The sequence below is a fragment of the Lissotriton helveticus genome, chromosome 12, assembly GCF_964261635.1.
Source record: "Lissotriton helveticus chromosome 12, aLisHel1.1, whole genome shotgun sequence".
Taxonomy (NCBI): Eukaryota; Metazoa; Chordata; class Amphibia; order Caudata; family Salamandridae; genus Lissotriton; species Lissotriton helveticus.
In genome coordinates, this window is record NC_136073.1 from 97,620,028 (window position 1) to 97,640,359 (window position 20,332).

At 40.6% G+C, this 20,332-nt stretch overlaps 9 non-coding genes across 9 annotated transcripts; all 9 read right to left on the reverse strand.

The window, feature by feature from the left end:
* Nucleotides 1-11,665: 11,665 nt before the first annotated feature.
* On the reverse strand, nt 11,666-11,738 carry TRNAT-CGU (transfer RNA threonine (anticodon CGU)). The gene has a single exon. It is a non-coding gene; the product is annotated as a tRNA-Thr (tRNA).
* A 555-nt stretch (nt 11,739-12,293) lies between these two features.
* On the reverse strand, nt 12,294-12,366 carry TRNAT-CGU (transfer RNA threonine (anticodon CGU)). The gene has a single exon. It is a non-coding gene; the product is annotated as a tRNA-Thr (tRNA).
* A 940-nt stretch (nt 12,367-13,306) lies between these two features.
* TRNAT-CGU (transfer RNA threonine (anticodon CGU)) lies at nt 13,307-13,379 on the reverse strand. Its single transcript has one exon. It is a non-coding gene; the product is annotated as a tRNA-Thr (tRNA).
* Nucleotides 13,380-14,312: 933 nt separating this feature from the next.
* TRNAT-CGU (transfer RNA threonine (anticodon CGU)) lies at nt 14,313-14,385 on the reverse strand. The gene has a single exon. It is a non-coding gene; the product is annotated as a tRNA-Thr (tRNA).
* Nucleotides 14,386-15,327: 942 nt separating this feature from the next.
* Nucleotides 15,328-15,400, reverse strand: TRNAT-CGU (transfer RNA threonine (anticodon CGU)). Its single transcript has one exon. It is a non-coding gene; the product is annotated as a tRNA-Thr (tRNA).
* A 940-nt stretch (nt 15,401-16,340) lies between these two features.
* On the reverse strand, nt 16,341-16,413 carry TRNAT-CGU (transfer RNA threonine (anticodon CGU)). The gene has a single exon. It is a non-coding gene; the product is annotated as a tRNA-Thr (tRNA).
* Nucleotides 16,414-16,849: 436 nt separating this feature from the next.
* TRNAT-AGU (transfer RNA threonine (anticodon AGU)) lies at nt 16,850-16,923 on the reverse strand. Its single transcript has one exon. It is a non-coding gene; the product is annotated as a tRNA-Thr (tRNA).
* A 940-nt stretch (nt 16,924-17,863) lies between these two features.
* TRNAT-AGU (transfer RNA threonine (anticodon AGU)) lies at nt 17,864-17,937 on the reverse strand. The gene has a single exon. It is a non-coding gene; the product is annotated as a tRNA-Thr (tRNA).
* Nucleotides 17,938-19,253: 1,316 nt separating this feature from the next.
* TRNAT-CGU (transfer RNA threonine (anticodon CGU)) lies at nt 19,254-19,326 on the reverse strand. Its single transcript has one exon. It is a non-coding gene; the product is annotated as a tRNA-Thr (tRNA).
* Nucleotides 19,327-20,332: the final 1,006 nt, after the last annotated feature.

Consider the following 20,332-nt stretch of genomic DNA (forward strand, 5'->3'; position numbering starts at 1 on the left):
GACTGGACTCCTCCAACTACCCAGACTCAGGTCAGAGCTTTCTTGGGCCTGACTGGGTACTACAGGAAGTTTGTTAAGAACTATGGGTCCATTGTGACTCCTCTTAATGATCTGACATCCAAGAAGATGCCCAAAAAGGTTCAGTGGAAAGAATACTGTCAAAAGGCATTTGATGACCTGAAGAAGGCCATGTGCTCTGCACCTATCCTGAAGAGTCCTGACTACTCAAGAGAGTTTATTGTCCAAACAGATGCTTCTGAGTTGGGAGTGGGAGCTGTGCTTTCACAACTTAATGTAGATGTCAAGACCAGCCCATTGCTTTCATTAGCAGAAGGCTGACCCCCAGAGAGAAACGTTGGTCAGCCATTGAGAGGGAGGCCTTTGCTGTGGTGTGGGCCCTGAAGAAGTTGAGACCATACTTGTTTGGCACTCACTTCAAAATTCAGACCGACCATAAGCCCCTCTTATGGCTTAATCAAATGAAGGGTGAAAACCCCAAACTGCTCAGGTGGTCCATTTCCGTACAGGGGATGGACTTTACAGTGGAGCACCGCCCAGGGACTGACCATGGCAACGCAGATGGTCTCTCCAGGTACTTCCACTTAGAACATGAAGACACAACTGGTCAAGGTTAGTCTAATGTCCCTGCGTTTGGGGGGGGGGGTTGTGTAGGAGAGTAGGGTCTTCTATCCTATGGTCACCCCCAAATTTTTGCTTTTTGCTTCAAGGTTTATGACTTAATGTGGCTGTGGTCCTGCTAATCAGACCCACAGCCTGCTGTTCTCTCTCTAAATTGTTACCCATGTACTTTAGGTGCATAACGACATTGGAACTGGTTCACCTTATTGGCCCCTGTAACAGTGTACCCAGGTACCCAGGGCATAGGTGCTTCCAAGGCCTACCAGGGCCTGCAGCATGTATTGTGCCACCCCTGGCCTGGCCTCCATATTTGACACAACTGGCTGATCACTCAGCTGGGGTAAGTCGGTGTAACCACCCCTTACTTAGGTGTAGTATGCCTATACCTAAACCAAAATGGACACATATGTTCCTATCAGCCACTCCTATGGAAGGCCTCATCAATCCTGGAGGCAGAGTGCTTGGAAATATGTGAGATGGTGCACTGGCATGAGCTGAGCCTGTCTGCAGCTTTCGGAACCATGTCCTTTAGCTGTTCCATGATACTGCCATACCATATACTCTTAAGTGCATTATAATCCTCGCGGTTAAATGCTATCTTAGGTTTGGCTTTATCAAAACATGTCGAGTAAGGTGTCATACGAATTGGAATACTACCCCCTCGCCAGTTCTGGCGACGGGCGTAGCATTCCACCCTTCTAGAGGGACACGACATGTACCTAGCCTGAACCCCGGTTAAAGTTAAACAGAGCCTCATCATCACAAGATGGATGCTGCAACCGCAGACACAAGTCTGACCTCCTGCTGCTGGGTTTCCTTCCAGCGAGGGCAGCTTGGACAAAGGGTTTCCTGCCTTGGGAGGTGCTAGCCCCACCCCAGACAGGATTTTGTGTATTGGGTAGGACAGGGCTGAATAGAATCAGACATGCCTGGGGCACACAAGGTGTCCCTGTGCATAGGCCAGTTCAAACCGGTGCTGGGGCCTTCCTGCCCCAGTCCTGGCGCGAAACTGGACAAAGGAAAGGGGGTGTAACCACTCCCCTTCCTGGTTCCACCCAGAGGAGGGACCTAGTAGGTGATCCGGCCCCCCAGATTCGAATAAGAGTGGGAGCTGTGTCCTGAGACTTCAGATCATCCTGAATCAACTTGAAATACAGAAGAAGACTGGACTTCGACATTCTGCTGCTCAGAAGACGGAAGAGAATCTCCCTTGTGGCCAAGGAGTGACCACCCTGTGAACACAGGCACCAACCAGCAACTCAACGTCTGCTTTGCTGCCGCCTCCCGCCGGAGCCTGAGCCCAGAGCCTGACAAGACCCAGACTCCCAGACTTCTCACTGCCCGATCCACAGTCCCTGCAAAGAAGGGACCCGTGGAGGCACCGAGAGACGTCGGACCGGACATCTTGGAAGACCCCCGAAACGCTGACTGCGCAGCATCAGAGGCACCCTCGATGCTGTGCTTTGGGGTTTGAGAAGCCCTAACCTCGAGCAGCCCTTGCACCAAAGATCAGCCCCCCTGCATCTCCACGATCTGCATCGGGCCCTTTTGCACCGTGCCACTCGACGCGCCATCCCTGCCACTTGCCACATGGCTAGCGGCCATCTTGGCAACGAAACCTTCAACTTTCACTGCAGGTCTGGTTGCTCCAGACTTGCCCTTGCTCCTGTAAAAGGGAGCACCCGCTCTGACCTTGCTGGTCCGAGTGACAAGCCTTTTTCGATTCCTGCGTGGCTTGCATTAGCCAAGGCCTGTTTGCTTCCATCCGTGTTGCCGACACCGCCAACAGCGAGAAGCCTGCGTGGGACAGCTCGTGACCGACTCCTGGACGTCTTCGACCCCTCGTGTCCACGTGGCTGCAGAGAGAAGCTACACCTCGACGCCTGTTTGCACCCGACATCGCCTGGTTCCACTCTGGTTCCACGGTAGTCACTGGCTAGTGACTTTGAACATTGTCCCCTCTGCTTTCAGGTCTTTACCTCTTCAGATCCACCCTTGGATCCACAGGAACTCTTCACATCGAGCCGCCTGCAGCATCTTCAGCTCCAAGCACCATCGACCTGCGTGACGAAACCCGACACTACTTCGACCCTGTGCACCCGCTTCCTGTGGGTGAGGTAACTCAGCTCCGCCGGTGTTCCCACACTGGTACACACCTCTAGGGTCTGTGTCTAAAGTTTCATCCTTCTAGGTCCCTCGGAAGGTTCCTTTTTAACTAACTTTGTAACTTTTACGCACCATTGACACTGCATTGGTACTGCGTGCACTTTCCGCACTGCACCCGAGTACCGTGGGTCTTTCCCGACTTCTTCACTGCTAGTCCCGATCAGCTCCAGCGATTCCCCAGGCCCTAGGCCTCTTCACTTTCCTCATAGTGGTTCTTATACCACTATTTTAGTATATGGTTTAGGTGGCCCCTAGGGCTCATCCATATTCGTGCAACAGCTTTTCCTCTTCCCGCGTGAGCCGCGCCCCCTCCCAGTGCCCCGCCTCCATCTAAAGTGCTCTTTACCTCTCGCGGCCCCCACTTCGCGGGGGCCTGCTCGCAGAGAGGTCCTGCCACCATTCTCCCTTCACCGACGCTACATAAGTAGCCAACCTGCCTTTTTGTCCTGCCAGGAGGCCAGCGCGCAGAGGAGCCGACCAGCGAGGCCTCAGCGGAGGTGAGAGTCGCGGCCCCGGGACTGCGAGGACCAGCAATCAACACCATCAGCTGATCCTCTTCCCGCGTGAGCCGCGCCCCCTTCCAGTGCCCCGCCTCCATCTAAAGGGCTCTTTACCTCTCACGGCCCCCGCTTCGTGGGAGCCGCTCGCAGAGAGGTCCTGCCACCATTCTCCCTTCACCGACGCTACAGGAGTAGCCAACCTGCCTTTTTGTCCTACCAGGAGGCCAGCGCGCAGAGGAGCCGACCAGCGAGGCCGCAGCGGAGGTGAGAGGCGCGGCCCCGGGACTGCGAGGACCAGCAATCAACACCATCAGCTGGTCCTCTTCCCGCATGAGCCGCGCCCCCTCCCAGTGCCCCGCCTCCATCTAAAGTGCTCTTTACCTCTCGCGGCCCCCGCTTCGCGGGAGCCGCTCGCAGAGAGGTCCTGCCACCATTCTCCCTTCACCGACGCTACAGGAGTAGCCAACCTGCCTTTTTGTCCTGCCAGGAGGCCAGTGCGCAGAGGAGCCGACCAGCGAGGCCGCAGCGGAGATGAGAGGCGCGGCCCCGGGACTGCGAGGACCAGCAATCAACACCATCAGCTGGTCCTCTTCCCGCGTGAGCCGCGCCCCCTCCCAGTGCCACGCCCCTTTCACCAAACAAGTACTTTAGTGACTCCATTAACGCGCACCGCGGGACGCGCGCGGGTCGCAGCCCGGGGCTAAGCCCGGGCAAAGGGCGGGCCCTCTGTGGCCCTCCGAGGACCGAGGAGCCGGGCCGGGGCCATATCCCTTTCCATCACCGTCCCTCATCAGATATTAGTATAAAAAACCTGTGAGTTGGAAACTACTGCTCATATTTTACTTTTGTTTTTTATTTGAGTCTGGAAGTATCATCCATTATGCCCTCCAAACTGGTAACTATGGACAACTTTTTAATTAAAAAGGTTGCACAAATTAACAGCAATAGAAGGGCGTCTCTGGGGTTGGAGCATTCTCCTACAATTATACAGGAGCTTCCATTTACTGTTACAGACACACCTTTGCCAGAGGAGCCCCCTCCCCCTGCCCCGGTAGGCAAAGTAACTACCGTAGTCGCCATGGTTCATGCGGGTCAGCACGATGTGTATTCTAACGTCCAAGCACTCGTGGGGACAGGTATAGGCTCTTCTGAAATATATGAGCCTGCAAAGGAACCCCCTAGAAGATTTAAGAAAGCCCGAGTGAGACGCAGGGGGAAGCAAAGGAAAATCAGCCATAATATTACACAAGGAGGGGGGGTGAGTTTGGATCTTCATTACAAGTCATAGAAACGAGATCAGCTAAATTAGGAGAAATAGGGGATGCCATCACGCCCAAATGCCCTAGTGATTCTTTGCTTCTTATCGATTTATCACATTCAGGGGCCACAGATAATATTGAAAGCACTTCTGATGACCCCACCATGATAAGTAAGCATCCCTTGTCTAGTACACCTGCTAGTTCATCCGTATTGGACCTACTTACTGGGAATGATAGTGTTAGGCTATCGGGCTCCCCAAAACTCCCTATTGAGCCATCGCCCAAGTCTCCTACATCCCCCCTTACTACGAGAAATAGCAAAAAAAGGGGGGGCGAGCCATTGGGAAATCAAGCACATAAAATAAGGAAAGGGGTTGTTCACTCCCCCCAGTCACAAACTGGCCAAACCCAAATATGTGAGGCGTGTTACAAAAAGGGGGGTTAAACCCATATGGTCACGGGGACCTGGGCGCTATGTGGTACATATATAGGAGGGTCCCCGTAAGGATGGTGTATTGTCAATAGCATACACAATTTACTAGGAACAAATAAACAAAAATTCAAAAATTCTAGATTGGTAATGGTGATTTTTTACCAAAAAATGCGTGATTGTCAATAATAATAACAATACATTAATTTATTATATTTTGCAAAGCCCCAAGGGGGAGAAGGGAAACAAGGGAGGGGAAAGAGTGCTCAAAAAGAGTGATGAGAAAATAGAAGGTTAACACAGTATACAAAGGTAACCAAGGTATTACAAGTTTAGTGACAGTGTAAAGGTAATTAAAAATATAAAGGCCAAATTATCAGGCCAAAATCACAACATTGTCAATAGATCACATTCGCAAGGCACATCTGATTGCTAGATTGATCGGGGGTGTGCCGGAATCTAAGCAAGGAAAAGTCGACGTTTCGACCCCTAACAACAGGCTGATTAAAGTCCTTTCACGGGGTCTTCATCAGGACGTCACACTGGGAGAGTGGGGGAGGGGCAGTTCTGTGAAAGAGAATATTTGGCTTTAGTACATGGTAAGGACGACGATTCATCCTGTTAACTATACCAAAGAGTGAGACAAAAATTCGAAATGAATTACCATGGGGTACGGCCAAGAGGAGGCTCTGTACATGGATAGGACGCCACGCTAGAAAGTCGTGGTCTGTCGCTTGTGGTGGAGACCTCCACTAAAGAGGAGATAAATAATCAGTTAAATCCACATTTCAGAAAAAGGTCAGCCAACTGTTATGTCCCAAGGATATATATAAGGGTATTAAGACCCTCTGATGGAAAATAAGGCATCAACCCGAGGGGTGCTCGAGCCTTATTACCAAAACATCCCAATAAAAGAGTAGTCACAATAAAATAGAGTTGTACCTCTATGTTCTGAAAAAGATCCACCAAGGATCAATGGGTATGGTTCACTGAAGAAATGGCTGCTTGGGTCCCCCTTTAAAAGAGCTGAAATCAATAAATTAAATATTCGGTTGGCCGCACATGCAATTTATCTTAAGGAATTTTCTTGGCGGTGGCAATTACTCACAGAGAAATGTAGGCGGACAGAGGCGTCTATGTGGATTCTTAAAAACGGACTCTGTCACATCAATGGCGCGGGGTGAAGGATCTGAAGAAAACTGGCTTGAAAAGCGGAACAAGACTTCTCACGTTCGTGTGTCCGTGAGGACCAAAACCTGTGGTCAGTAGAGAAACGAACTGAATATACAGATCCGAAAAACGAGTGTTATGCCAAAAGAATTTACCTACAGGTGGCAATTACTCACAGAGAAATTATGGCGGGCCACGCTGTCTATGAGGATTTTTCAAGCAGACTCCATCACGTCAATGGCGTGGAGCGAGGGATTCGAAAGAAATCTGAATCAAAAGCGGGATGTAACTTCCAACGCTCGTGTGTCCATAGGGCCTACAATAAATAAATCAAAGGGTTACCTGGGGACCTAGACCCCACTTACAGAGCCCACCCTGTCTGAGTTGTACTTCCAGGAAGCGAAAACAGGGCCGTCTTTGTCGGTCTTTTCGTGAACTCCGCAGAGGCTGCAATGCGGAGTTAGTGGGAGGAGCCAAATCGTATATCGTTTCAGAAAAATGGAAGAGGTACTCTCAAAGGGCGAAATGAGCATCCGAGTGCGATGTAAGGGCCACGATGGGGCGAGGTTACAATAGTCACAATTAAGTTGCAATAGATTATGATGCAGTAAATTGTAAAACAGCTTTGAAAACACACAGTCAATGGTGCATCTCTCGCACAGGAGGATGTAACCAAATTGTTTTAATAACTGGGGCAGGGACAGGCAGCTTATTAAGAAGCCAGTCCACCAACGTCGGGGGTTTGGAAATGTAAGACCATGGGATAGGGTAGGGCCTGGGGGAGTACCGCCTGCGCTGGGTAACTCTGGTTACGCAAGTGGTCAAGGCCCCTCTTTTTATACTCAGAGGCCGGAGGACTTTTATCTCAGAAATGAGCATCAGGTCTATCAATACCCCCCTCTCAGTAATCATTACCCACCATACTTGGGACCTAACCTTACCCAAGGTAGACCATGGATTGCTTCCACATATGTATAATTTACCGATCCAAAACCGCTTCCAGATCTTCTCCGGTCTGGATGGGGTAGATTGACAGCAAGTCCAGATTCCCATAGAAACTGTGGTGGGGAAAAACGCCTCTCCCCCAGTTTCTCAAGTTCTAACTAGGGGTGGGGTTCTCTCTAACAGCACTGAGCCCCCCATTGAGACATCTCAAGAACCCCCCACATTAGTTCCTCAAGTTCTTACTAGGGGTGGGGTTCTCTCTAATAGCATTGAGCCCCCCATTGAGCCATCTCTAGAACCCCCCACATTAAATAAGACCTTCACTCTCGATAGGCTGACACCTTGTGACAGTGATTTTTTGGAGCAGATGCAACCTATCGCAGGTGACAATAATGGGAGTAGAGAAAAGATAGGAAATGGATCGATACAGGTGAAGAGTGACTTTTGTGCACTGCTTTTCTGGAATGTAGCTGGGTTGAGGCAAAAAATCATTAACCCAGCCTGGGAGTCTGTAATAAGCGGCCAGGATATAGTGGCCCTGCAAGAAACATGGATCCAGGACCCAATCCACGTAAATGGGTATAGAACCTTCTTCACCCCAGGAGTTGGAGGCCATTTTGGAAGGGCAAAGGGTGGTTTGACTACTTTTGTCTCAAATCATCTTAAAATTAAACAGGTTACATGTCATTTACATTCTAATTACTTCCAGCTCATAATTCTAAGAGATCTTAAAGGAGCAAAGGTGATCATTATTAATTTCTATAATAATGTCCCGAGGGAAGAAATTGTGGTTGCGATGAAGCAGCTCAAGGAGGAAGTTCAGTTAGAGGTAGATAAAAACGACAGAGAACTAGTAATTTTATGGGGGGGGGATTTTAACTGTTCACTTTGTACCAAAGGGAGTCAGGGCCTATGCGGCTTAATGACAGAGAGAGATACGTACCTGACTCACTTTGAGCACACTTTGATGGGGGATTTGTTGAACGAATTACTATTCATGTTTGACTTGGGGTTTGCTAATGAGACAGCGCTAAAACCCACACCCTTTGTCCCGACCTTTGTTGGTAGAGGTTTGGCGTCAACCATTGACTTTATTATCTCCTCCAGCAATTTTAAGCATAGAGTTGTGGGGGTTACAAATATCCCATTGCCTATAAGTGACCATCTCCCCCAATGCCTTAAGGTAGTAGACTTATTCCCAGACCCATCTTCGGCCGCGCGTCTCGCTGAGGCAGCGGTTGACGTGGTTCTTGGGAGACAAAATGGGTACACACTTAATTGGAGCAAAGTAATCCCCGCAACATTCTTCAAGGAACTCTGGGAGGCGTGCTCTACTAGCTTTATGACCTGTTTGGGAGATAATTCTAGTAGTGATCAGATAATTGAGCACTTTGGTATTATAGCTACAAACATAAAAAGTCGCTAAAGGGTGGAGTCAAAACGTAGAGGTAATGGATCCAAGAGTTGGTTTGACAACGCATGTACCAGGGTGCTGACAAATTTAAAACATGCAGTGCACAGGAGTCCCAGGGACACAGGTGAAATAAGAGCATGTAGGTCTGCATATATCCAGGCCCTTAAAGTAAGGAAAACTGTGTTAAACAAGGAGGTAATAGACTCCCTTTGCGAGGCTTCAAAAACAAAAAATTCCGCTGCATTTTAGAAACTAATTAACACCCCTTTCCCTTACGAAACCCATACGGCGCGAATTGAGATCGCAATAAATGAGGATAATTGGGTGGATCATTTTTCCAATCTTTACAAGGCTCAGGATGATACCCGTAGTGGAGGTCCTCAGACCAGCTTGGACTTACAACCAGGTCCTAATTTGGTTGTAACACTTGATGAGGTATTGCTCGCCTTAAGAGCTACCAAAGGAGGAAAGGCAGCTGGGCCTGACGGGATCCCTGCGGACCTATTCAAAGTTTACACTGAAGTCTGGGGCCCGATGTTGGTACAACTTTTTAATGCGGCTTTATCGAGGGGCTTAAAAGATTCTTGGTTCACCTCTGTCATCGTCCCTATTTATAAGAAGGGGGACAGAAACAGCTGTGCCTGCTACAGGCCAATCTCCCTCCTCGATTCTTCAATAAAAATCTTGGGACGAATAGTGTTGGCAAGACTCCAAAGCTGGGCGGAGGAAAATGAAGTCATGAGCGACTTGCAATTTGGTTTCCAAAAAGGGATTGGCACAATCGAGCAAGGCCTAAATTTAATGCTATTGCAACATAAATATATAAGGATTAAGTCGGAACGCTTGTATTTTACCTTTGTGGACCTTTCGTCAGCGTTCGACTGCGTGTCACACGCCAAATTGTGGGCAATAATGAAAAGTTTGGGAGTGGACAACACCATCATCTGTTTCCTGAGGGAACTTTATAGTGGAGCCACAGCTTCTGTTCGCTACGGTAGGGGGGGCGAATGCTCCAGACAATTCAGTGTGGGTCGTGGAGTGCGCCAAGTTTGTGTACTAGCACCTTTTCTTTTCCTCCTCTACATTAATGGGCTTGAGCATCATCTGCTGCAGGAGTGCAGAGATATGCCCAGGGTGGGGAGGAGGGCAATCCCTGCGCTCATGTATGCGTATGATGCCGTGCTTATGGCACATACCCCTCAGGCTCTGCAAAAACTAGTAGTAAGTTTTGAGAATTTCATGCTGAATCTAGACCTGCTAGTAAACTGTAGTAAAACTTTTACTATGAACTGTGGCCCAAAATCAGGTAAACCGATGAAACGGATGTTTTTAAATAATGTTCCATTAGATAACACTCCTACTTTTTCCTATTTGGGCATTTTATTCCATGAGTCAGGTTCTTGGACAAGCGCAATTAAGGCCAGAACACTTTTATTTATGAAAACGATCATGGCTCTAACGAATTTTGTTAGAAAATTGGGCAGGAAGCCGATAAAAGAAATGTTAACCATATATAAAGCAACATGCTTATCTGTGGCTATGTATAGCTCAGGCTTGTGGGGGTATGCAAATGTTGATCCAATCCAGGTGGTGGAAAACAAATTTATGAGGGAAGTCCTTGCAGTTCCACAGTGCGTTGTCACATTTAACTGTCATGCTGAACTTGCTCAACCCTACATAACAGACATTATTAAAATTCAACCTATCCTGTTGTGGCATAGGGTATGGACCACAAATGAATGCGTTATGAATCGGGCCTTATTACAGGATACCCTCACCCTGGATCACGTGGAAAGATCAAAATGGCTGGGATACGTTAAGTGCTTCCTGACTGAGATTGGGTGCTATTCCTATTACTCGGATCCATCTACAATGGATAGCATCTCAAGGAGTACATTGAAAACCCTCTGCCTGGACCATCTTGAGGATAAGAGGAGGAGAGCTGAAACCCTGAAACAGTCAGTACATTCCCACCTCCTTACTCTATGTGAGACTAAGTCTGTACAGCCATACCTATCCCTGCCCATGATAAACTATGATCGCTTTCTTTTAACTCGTTTTAGATTTTGCATTTTCTTTAGATTGGTGTCCTTCTCCAGAATGAATTCATGGATACGTATACTGTCCACTTGCCCGTGTGATGGCATTTCACATCAATCGGATATCCATATCCTTTTCTTTTGCAGATTTTATAGTGCCTCTCGTAGAAAAATTATCGTCCCTTTTTTAAAAGAAATGAATTTAACCAGATGCCGCCCAGCTTTTTTAGAAGTCCAGAGAATGGATACGGTTTTAACAGTAACAGTGGTTTTTAATTTTTTGAAAAGTGTTTCTAAATTCCGGAAACAAATGGTAGTGGAAATGGTGTAAACCTTTTCCTACCGATTAACTGCCTATTGATCCCCCTCACTGAACTTACATCAAGAGCTGTAATTATTGTAATTTGTTTTATGTTTGTTACTTTTATGGTTACTTGTTTTTAACCGAATAAAGTTCTTTTTGACTTTTAACTAACTTTGTAACTTTTACGGACCATTGACACTGCATTGGTACTGCGTGTACTTTCCGCACTGCACCCGAGTCCCGTGGGCCTTTCCCGACTTCTTCACTGCTAGTCCCGATCAGCTCCAGCGATTCCCCAGGCCCTAGGCCTCTTCACTTTCCTCATAGTGGTTCTTATACCACTATTTTAGTATATGGTTTAGGTGGCCCCTAGGGCTCTTCCATATTCGTGCAACTTTTGTGTATTTAAACTGTGTTTTGTTTTAACGCTTGTGCTTCTGTGCTCATAAAGAGTATAGGGTATCTTTTGAGAAATAAATCTATATATATTTTCAATATATATCTGTGTGGTGTCCTTTCATTTGGTATTCAAGGGATTGTGTATGGTAAAACAGATGGCTTCACATGCCTTTACAGAGTTTAGCCTAAGACTGCTTAGTCCATGCTACCCCTAGGATAGCTTGTCTATAAGGTTGACTTTACAACCTGCACCATAAGGGTTGCTTGGCATGGTACAAGGTGATCACTAGAACTAGTGAGCAGCATATACCAGGCCAACTTCTCACACAGACGTTTATTCTTAAATTGTATTCAACACTTGTTTGATGAAAAATATTCCTAAAGCATGGAGAAAAGAGTCAGGTGCTGCTGAGATTTGAACTCAGGATTTCCTGTTTACGAGACAGGCGCTTTAAAGACTAAGCCACAGCACCAACCTCAATAACAACAAATACATAAATAATTTATTGTTGATGATGAAAATTTGTTTCCTGCTATAAATTCTTCTTTATATGTACTGTAATCTTAAACACAAAAAGATACTCAATCACTAAACAAGTATTAATATGTTTTAATAAACAGGTACTCTTATGAAACCCAATGTTATTTCTTGAATACATTACATTTTTTTTCATGAAGGCATTAATATAGCTCAAATCGAGGTAGTAATGTCACCTACGTCTTTCTCATAGATATGTCTTTTTTATTTTGCAATAACAGTATTCACTCTATAATCTTGAAAATACCATGCCGAAGAGTGGATTATTTGAACTCAACAATAGAGTGATCATACAGCTCTATCTTGTTCTTTGTCATTTACTTTTCGATATTTCAGTCAATGCATTCCTATAAAAATCTTCGTAATACCAAGTATTTTATTTCATTTCATGATAACTTATTCTAAAGTTCATAGAACCAGACGTTTATTCTTACATTGTATTCAACACTTGTTTGATGAAAAATATTCCTAAAGCATGGAGAAAACAGTTAGGTGCTGCTGAGATTTGAACTCAGGATTTCCTGTTTACGAGACAAGCGCTTTAACCACTAAGCCACAGCACCAACTTTAATAACAAAAAATACATAATTAATTTATTGTTGATGATGAAATTTTGTTTCCTGCTATAAATTCTTCTTTATATGTACTGTAATCTTAAACACAAAAAGATACTCAATCACTAAACAAGTATTAATATGTTTTAATAAACAGGTACTCTTATAAAACCCAATGTTATTTCATGAATACATTACATTTTTTTTTCACGAAGGCACTAATATAGCTCAAATCGAGGTAGTAATGTCATCTAGGTCTTTCTCATAGATATGTCTTTTTTTATTTTGCAATAACAGTATTCACTCTACAATCTTGAAAATACTTGGGTTTTCATGAGGTTTAAGATGATCTGTTCAACAGTAAGATGAATCAGACTTTTATATTTTAAATGCATCAGAATAGGACCTAATGAAATTGATTTGTTATATAACAAAGAGAAAAGCAAGGCGCTGCTGAGAGTTGAACACAGGATTTCCTGTTCACTAGATTTGCCCTTTAACAAACTAAGCCACAGCACCCCCTTAAGTGTTAAATTTGAAAGACTTTTCTTTATGGTGTTCAAGAGAATATTGCTTTTTCACTTTCATATTCTTTTGTAAGTTCACAGACTTCTCTACTCAAACACTTTAGATGAAGACGCTTCACTTATTCAAAAACACCTCTCTAATTTGAAGTTTACCCTATTCATAGAATTTTAAAATAAACCTTGCCGAAGAGTGGATTAGTTGAACTCAACAATAGAGTGATCATACAGCTCTATCATGTTTTTTGTCATTTACTTTTCGATATTTCAGTCTATGCATTCCTATAAAAATCTTCACAATACCAAGTATTTTATTTCATTTTATGATAACTTATTCGAAGGTTCATAGAACCAGACGTTTATTCTTAAATTGTATTCAACACTTGTTTGATGAACAATATTCCTAAAGCATGGAGAAAAGAGTCAGGTGCTGCTGAGATTTGAACTCAGGATCTCCTGTTTACGAGACAGGCGCTTTAACCACTAAGCCAAAGCACCAACGTCAATGAAAACAAATACATAAATAATTTATTGTTGATGATGAAAATTTGTTTCCTGCTATAAATTCTTCTTTATATGTACTGTAATATTAAACACAAAAAGATACTCAATCACTAAACAAGTATTAATATGTTTTAATAAACAGGTACTCTTATAAAACCCAATGTTATTTCTTGAAACATTACATTTTTTTTCATGAAGGCATTAATATAGCTCAAATCGAGGTAGTAATGTCACCTACGTCTTTCTCATAGATATGTCTTTTTTTATTTTGCAATAACAGTATTCACTCTATAATCTTGAAAATACTTTGGTTTTTATGAGGTTTAAGATGATCTGTTCAACAGAAAGATGAATCAGACTTTTATATTTTAATTGTATCAGAATAGGACCTAATGAAATTGATTTGTTATATAACAAAGAGAAAAGCAAGGCGCTGCTGAGAGTTGAACACAGGATTTCCTGTTTACTAGATATGCGCTTTAACCAACTAAGCCACAGCACCCCCTTTAGTGTAAAATTTGAAAGAATTTTCTTTATGGTGTTCAAGAGAATATTGCTTTTCACTTTCATATTGTTTTATAAGTTCACAGACTTCTCTACTCAAACACTTTAGATGAAGACGCTTCACTTATTCAAAAACACCTCTCTAATTTGAAGTTTACCCTATTCATAGAATTTTAAAATATACCTTGCCGAAGAGTGGATTAGTTGAACTCAACAATAGAGTGATCATACGGCTCTATCTTGTTCTTTGTCATTTACTTTCGATATTCCAGTCAATGCATTCCTATAAAAATCTTCACAATACCAAGTATTTTATTTCATTTTATGATAACTTATTCTAAAGTTCATAGAGACAGACGTTTAATTCTTAAATTGTATTCAACACTTGTTTGATGAAAATTATTTCTAAAGCATGGAGAAAACAGGTGCTGCTGAGATTTGAACTCAGGATCTCCTGTTTACGAGACAGGTGCTTTAACCACTAAGCCACAGCACCAACGTCAATAGCAAAAAATACATAAATAAATTATTTTAGAGGATGAAAATTTGTTTCCTGCTATAAATTCTTCTTTATATGTACTGTAATCTTAAACACAAAAAGATACTCAATCACTAAACAAGTATTAATATGTGTTAATAAACAGGTACTCTTATAAAAACCAATTTCATTTCTTGAATACATTACAATTTTTTTTTCCATGAAGGCATTAATATTGCTCAAATCGAGGTAGTAATGTCATCTACCTCTTTCTCATAGATATGTCTTTTTTTATTTTGCAATAACAGTATTCACTCTATAATCTTGAAAATAGTTGGGTTTTTATGAGGTTTAAGATGATCTGTTCAACAGTAAGATGAATCAGACTTTTATATTTTAAATGTATCAGAATAGGACCTAATGAAATTGATTTGTTATATAACAAAGAGAAAAGCAAGGCGCTGCTGAGAGTTGAACACAGGATTTCCTGTTTACTAGATATGCGCTTTAACCAACTAAGCCACAGCACCCCCTTGAGTGTTAAGTTTGAAAGACTTTTCTTTATGGTGTTCAAGAGAATATTGCTTTTTCACTTTCATACTCTTTTATAAGTTCACAGACTTCTCTACTCAAACACTTTAGATGAAGACGCTTCACTTATTCAAAAACACCTCTCTAATTTGAAGTTCACCCTATTCATAGAATTTTAAAATAAACCTTGCCGAAGAGTGGATTAGTTGAACTCAACAATAGAGTGATCATACAGCTCTATTTTGTTTTTTGTCATTTACTTTTTGATATTTCAGTCAATGCATTCCTATAAAAATCTTCACAATACCAAGTATTTTATTTCATTTTATGATAACTTATTCTAAAGTTCATAGAACCAGACGTTTATTCTTAAATTGTATTCAACACTTGTTTGATGAAAAATATTCCTAAAGCATGGAGAAAACAGTTAGGTGCTGCTGAGATGTGAACTCAGGATTTCCTGTTTACGAGACAGTCGCTTTAACCACTAAGCCACAGCACCAACGTCAATAACAAAAAATACATAAATAATTTATTGTTGATGATGACATTTTGTTTCCTGCTATAAATTCTTCTTTATATGTACTGTAATCTTAAACACAAAAAGATACTCATTCACTAAACAAGTATTAATATGTTTTAATAAACAGGTACTCTTATAAAACCCAATTTTATTTCTTGTATACATTACATTTTTTTTTCATGAAGGCATTAATATAGCTCAAATCGAGGTAGTAATGTCATCTACGTCTTTCTCATAGATATGTCTTTTTTTATTTTGCAATAACAGTATTCACTCTATAATCTTGAAAATACTTTGGTTTTTATAAGGTTTAAGATGATCTGTTCAACAGTAAGATGAATCAGACTTTTATATTTTTATTGTATCAGAATAGGACCTAATGAAATTGATTTGTTATATAACAAAGAGAAAAGCAAGGCGCTGCTGAGAGTTGAACTCAGGATCTCCTGTTTACTACACAAGCGCTTTAACTAGCTAAGCCACAGTACCCCCTTGAGTCTTTAGTTTGAAAGACTTTTCTTTATGGTGTTCAAGAGAATATTGCTTTTTCACTTTCATATTCTTTTATAAGTTCAATGACTTCTCTACTCAAACACTTTAAATGAAGACGCTTCACTTATTCAAAAACACCTCTCTAATTTGAAGTTTACCCTATTCATAGAATTTTAAAATATACCATGCCGAAGAGTGGATTAGTTGAACTCAACAATAGAGTGATCATACAGCTCTATCTTGTTCTTTGTCATTTACTTTTCGATATTTCAGTCAATGCATTCCTATAAAAATCTTCACAATACCAAGTATTTTATTTCATTTCATGATAACTTATTCTAAAGTTCATAGAACCAGACGTTTATTCTTAAATTGTATTCAACACTTGTTTGATGAAAAATATTCCTAAAGCATGGAGAAAACAGTTAGGTGCTGCTGAGATTTGAACTCAGGATTTCCTGTTTACGAAACAGGCGCTTTAACCACTAAGCCACAGCACCAACGTCAATAACAAAAAATACATAAATAATCTATTGTTGATGATGAAATTTTGTTTCCTGCTATAAATTCTTCTTTATATGTACTGTAATCTTAAACACAAAAGATACTCAATCACTAAACAAGTATTAATATGTTTTAATAAACAGGTAATCTTATAAAACCCAATGTTATTTCATGAATACATTACATTTTTTTTTTCACGAAGGCAATATTATAGCTCAAATCGAGGTAGTAATGTCATCTACGTCTTTCTCATAGATATGTCTTTTTTTATTTTGCAATAACAGTATTCACTCTATAATCTTGAAAATACTTTGGTTTTTATAAGGTTTAAGATGCTCTGTTCAACAGTAAGATGAATCAGACTTTTATATTTTAATTGTATCAGAATAGTTCCTAATGAAATTGATTTGTTATATAACAAAGAGAAAAGCAAGGCGCTGCTGAGAGTTGAACTCAGGAGCTCCTGTTTACTAGACAGGCGCTTTAACCAGCTAAGCCACAGCACCCACTTGAATCTTAACTTTGAAAGACTTTTCTTTATGGTGTTCAAGAGAATATTGCTTTTTCACTTTCATATTCTTTTATAAGTTCACAGACTTCTCTACTCAAACACTTTAGATGAAGACGCTTCACTTATTCAAAAACACCTCTCTAATTTTAAGTTTACCCTATTCATAGAATTTTAAAATATACCTTGCCGAAGAGTGGATTAGTTGAACTCAACAATAGAGTGGTCATGCGGCTCTATCTTGTTCTTTGTCATTTACTTTTCGATATTTCAGTCAATGCATTCCTATAAAAATCTTCACAATACCAAGTATTTTATTTCATTTTATGATAACTTATTCTAAAGTTCATAGCACCAGACGTTTAATTCTTAAAATGTATTCAACACTTGTTTGATGAAAAATATTCCTAAAGCATGGAGAAAACAGTTAGGTGCTACTGAGATTTGAACACAGGATTTCCTGTTCGCGGGACAGGTGCATTAACCACTAAGCCACAGCACCAACGTCAATAACAAAAAATACATAAATAATCTATTGTTGATGATGAAATGTTGTTTCCTGCTATAAATTCTTCTTTATATGTACTGTAATCTTAAACACAAAAAGATACTCAATCACTAAACAAGTATTATTGTGTTTTAATAAACAGGTACTCTTGTAAAACCCAATTTCAATTTTTGAATAGTTTACATTTTTTTTTCATGAAGGCATTATTATTGCTCAAATCAAGGTAGTAATGTCATCTACGTCTTTCTCATAGATATGTCTATTTTTATTTTGCAATAACAGTATTCACTCTATAATCTTGAAAATACTTTGGTTTTTATGAGGTTTAAGATGATCTGTTCAACAGTAAGATGAATCAGACTTTTATATTTTAATTGTATCAGAATAGGACCTAATAAAATTGATTTGTTATATAACAAAGAGAAAAGCAAGGTGCTGCTGAGAGTTGAACTCAGGACCTCCTGTTTACTAGACAGGCGCTCTAACCAGCTAAGCCACAGCACCCCCTTGAGTCTTAACTTTGAAAGACTTTTCTTTATGGTGTTCAAGTGAATATTGCTTTTTCACTTTCATATTCTTTTATAAGTTCACAGACTTCTCTACTCAAACACTTTAGATGAAGACGCTTCACTTATTCAAAAACACCTCTCTAATTTGAAGTTTACCCTATTCATAGAATTTTAAAATATACCTTGCCGAAGAGTGGATTAGTTGAACTCAACAATAGAGTGATCATACGGCTCTATCTTGTTCTTTATCATTTACTTTTCGATATCTCAGTCAATGCATTCCTATAAAAATCTTCACAATACCAAGTATTTTATTTCATTTCATGATAACTTATTCTAAAGTTCATAGAACCAGACGTTTAATTCTTAAAATGTATTCAACCCTTTTTTTGATGAAAAATATTCCTAAAGCATGGAGAAAACAGTTAGGTGCTACTGATATTTGAACACAGGATTTCCTGTTCATGAGACAGGCGCTTTAACCACTAAGCCACAGCACCAACGTCAATAATAAAAAATACATAAATAATCTATTGTTGATGATGGAATTTTGTTTCCTGCTATAAATTCTTCTTTATATGTACTGTAATCTTAAACACAAAAAGATACTCAATCACTAAACAAGTATTATTGTGTTTTAATAAACAGGTGCTCTTGTAAAACCCAATTTCAATTTTTGAATAGTTTACATTTTTTTTTCATGAAGGCATTAATATTGCTCAAATCGAGGTAGTAATGTCATCTACGTCTTTCTCATAGATATGTCTTTTTTTATTTTGCAATAACAGTATTCACTCTATAATCTTGAAAATACTTGGGTTTTATGAGGTTTAAGATGATCTGTTCAACAGTAAGATGAATCAGACTTTTATATTTTAATTGTATCAGAATAGGTCCTAATGAAATTGATTTGTTATATAACAAAGAGAAAAGCAAGGCACTGCTGAGAGTTGAACTCAGGATCTCCTGTTTACTAGACAGGCGCTTTAACCAGCTAACCCACAGTACCCCCTTGAGTCTATAGTTTGAAAGACTTTTCTTTATGGTGTTCAAGAGAATATTGCTTTTTCACTTTCATATTCTTTTATAAGTTCACAGACTTCTCTACTCAAACACTTTAGATGAAGACGCTTCACTTATTCAAAAACACCTCTCTAGTTTGAAGTTTACCCTATTCATAGAATTTTAAAATATACCTTGCCGAAGAGTGGATTAGTTGAACTCAACAATAGAGTGATCATATGGCTCTATCTTGTTCTTTGTCATTTACTTTTCGATATTTCAGTCAATGCATGCATGGAGAAAAGAGTCAGGTGCTGCTGAGATTTGAACTCAGTATTTCCTGTTTACGAGACAGGCGCTTTAACCACTAAGCCACAGCACCAACGTCAATAACAACAAATACATAAATATTTTATTGTTGATGATGAAAATGTGTTTCCTGCTATAAATTCTTCTTTATATGTACTGTAATCTTAAACACAAAAAGATACTCAATCACTAAACAAGTATTAATATGTTTTAATAAACAGGTACTCTTATAAAACCAAATGTTATTTCTTGAATACATTAAATTTTTTTCATGAAGGCATTAATATAGCTCAAATCGAGGTAATAATGTCACCTACGTCTTTCTCATAGATATGTCTTTTTTTATTTTGCAATAACAGTATTCACTCTATAATCTTGAAAATACTTTGGTTTTTATGAGGTTTAAGATGATCTGTTCAACAGAAAGATGAATCAGACTTTTATATTTTAATTGTATCAGAATAGGACCTAATGAAATTGATTTGTTATATAACAAAGAGAAAAGCAAGGCGCTGCTAAGAGTTGAACTCAGGATCTCCTGTTTACTAGACATGCGCTTTAACCAGCTAAGCCACAGCACCCCCTTGAGTCTTAACTTTGAAAGACTTTTCTTTATGGTGTTCAAGAGAATATTGCTTTTTCACTTTCATATTCTTTTATAAGTTCACAGACTTCACTACTCAAACACTTTAGATGAAGACGCTTCACTTATTCAAAAACACCTCTCTAATTTGAAGTTTACCCTATTCATAGAATTTTAAAATATACCTTGCCGAAGAGTGGATTAGTTGAACTAAACAATAGAGTGATCATACGGCTCTATCTTGTTCTTTGTCATTTACTTTTCGATATTTCAGTCAATGCATTCCTATAAAAATCTTCACAATACCAAGTATTTTATGTCATTTTATGATAACTTATTCTAAAATTCATAGAACCAGACGTTTAATTCTTAAAATGTATTCAACACTTGTTTGATGAAAAATATTCCTAAAGCATGGAGAAAACAGTTAAGTGCTACTGAGAGTTGAACTCAGGATTTCCTGTTTACGAGACAGGCGCTTACCCACTAAGCCAAT